The 2,500-nt window shown below is 38.0% G+C and overlaps 1 protein-coding gene across 3 annotated transcripts in view; it reads left to right on the forward strand.

Moving 5' to 3' along the window:
• Sec24AB (Protein transport protein Sec24AB) overlaps positions 1–2,500 on the forward strand; it is a 22,908-nt gene that overhangs the window by 495 nt on the left and 19,913 nt on the right. The gene's annotated exons all lie outside the window — the stretch shown is intronic.

The following is a 2,500-nucleotide window of genomic DNA, read 5'->3' on the forward strand; positions in this document are numbered from 1 at the left end:
CCTTTCCTTCGATTATGGGATGGAATCTAAGAGGGTTTCTTCTTGGATTTCAGGTTATGGTCGCAATGCAACGAAGAATTTTTATGGTGATTTATTGGTGTCACTTGTCATGTCTTTGTTTATTTGTGTTATTTGTGCTTCCTTTAGCGAGGTTTTCGTCATATTATAGCAATATACTCTGTCAGATCTTTAGGTGATTACGCTAGAGGAATGTTGATGTGTCATAATAATTCTGTTTGAATAATTTCTTCCCATAAACCCAGGCGTATTAAGTTTGCGCTTAGAAGGTATGGGCATGTTTTAACAAAATCCATTGACAAACTCGCTGTGATCTGTGCTATTTTGGGTTGATCTTGAAGGTATGGACGCACTAAGTTTGGGCAAATCGAATATGGTATTCTTGTAGAGGACAAGATGTTGCAGTAGGCAGTACGGGAAATAATCTGCAGACAGGAGCGGTAAAGCCACATATAAAGTAAAAAGATTGCTGAGAGTGCTGCTCTCGGCCTAGGTCCACTCATTGCTGCCGTGCATACTAAGGTGAAGACGATGTTTCCCGGAAGGCCAGACTGTAGCTTGGTCTGCGTGGGAAACGTGTTACCCATGAAAAAATTACTTGGTCAAATTCTGTCTGGGCAAATGCAGTTCTTGGGTGACTTTCCACGCATGCTTAGTTCTTTATAAAATCATGTTCCGCACTTAAAATTCTTTTGACCTTTCTGCGCACTTGTATCATCATCTGTCCACGCAAACGTAGACAAAAAGATGTTTTTGCTCGTGAAAAAATGTAATATTCCCTGTTCAAGAATAATACTCTACAGTCTGGCCGAGAGGTCTTGGGGCCCCGCGGCCTTTGGGTGCGCCCAGTCACGGCTGCTTAGGGTGTTTTAAGAAGAGAAATTTCTTGTCTAAAATCTTAGGTCTTTTTCTTGCTTTCTCAAGCGACCCCCGTAGATGGCTGGTCGAGCAGTGCACCGTCACCATGGCAACAGGGTCATTTGTGTACCGTAATGGTTACAAGCCTTCGAAAGCGGGTGCTGGTTTAAAATTTTTTATAAGAATTTTTTACGGTTTCTGTTTGTATAATTTCCATAGCATTATATTCAAAGCTTTGAAATTAACTGATAACAAAAATAGATAAAGGGAGATGATGAGAATGATAAAAATTCTAATAAATCATAAATCATTGGAAGACGAATAATCTATCACTTGCTTTTAAACTCCTTTTCTCTTTAAATTGAAAATATACATACAATTCAATGAATTAGAGAATATTTCAAGTAGAAAACTCTGAAAAATTCTTGCAACATTCTTCTATTGATAATGTATTCTGTGACTGTTATTTTCAACTTCATAAGATTGTATATATGGAAATGGGTATGCCTATATTTTACTTCAGTGATGTTCATTTGTTTTGATGGGGCGTGAGAGTTCAAGGGTTGCCATTCAGAAATGTGTGTCACTGTTATAGGGACACTGTATATGCATATAGGAGGATATATTATGCTCTGTATAGATGTTATGGTAAATATATTTATTTAAAACATTTATTGTGGAAGATACTTGAGAATAGGAGTAGAATTTTTCAGGCTTGACATTTAATGGAGCCACTTGTGTGGATTAGCAACACCGATCAGGCTCTAGCAATCATTTTAAGCAGCAAACGGTGCAGATCTTGGCCTTTGAGCAAGAATTCATGACCAAGCGCTCCCCAGCTTAAAATTTCCCTGGCGAGTGTATCCATACTGTAAAGAATTACCGAATTTTGTAGTCAAAAGTCCTACCATATCATCTATATTAACGCAGTTGAGATCGATTATTTACTACTTTGTTATGTGGTTATGGCAAACCCGACTTAAGCAGACAAAGCTGATAGTTCCACACTCTTTGTGATATAATTGAAAGGAGTCCAGTGTTACGGATTCATGGGAACCCTTCGTTTTCAAGAATTTCAAAGAATAGAACCCCTCTATCCCATCTATCAGGCTTAGAGAATGACAGAAAATGGTTTTTTTAAATGGTGTTAGGGCAAATTTCTGTCTAGTGAAAAAAAAAAGGAAGATTTGTATGGTATGTACCAGCTGGGTGCATTGCAGGGCATTGTAACCAGTAACAGCAAATATACATCTTCAAGATACAACAATGCGTAACTCTTTGGATCCGTTTGTGTCATGGGAATCATGGTGCTGAAAATAGGGGCAGTAGGTTATGTAAGTAGCCAAAATCCTGGGTGTGTGACGTGTAGGCTGGGCACAGGCGAACATCCATGAGTGGCAACAAGACTCTATGCCTCCCTTTTAAAAAGATATTGTGTGTAAACTTTTTTGCTTTTTACCATTTTCCAATATCCATATTTGTCTTTTGATTTGCTTTACCCAGATGGTAATAGCTGATTTTCCTTGCACAGACTCCATATCATCACTCTGTGTAGTAAATACCTTGGTGCAAGGAAAAAAATATTAAACATTTGCCTTGTTTATCTTATTTTTCGTAATTTAAA

Source organism: Penaeus vannamei, chromosome 22, assembly GCF_042767895.1.
Source record: "Penaeus vannamei isolate JL-2024 chromosome 22, ASM4276789v1, whole genome shotgun sequence".
NCBI classification, from domain to species: domain Eukaryota; kingdom Metazoa; phylum Arthropoda; class Malacostraca; order Decapoda; family Penaeidae; genus Penaeus; species Penaeus vannamei.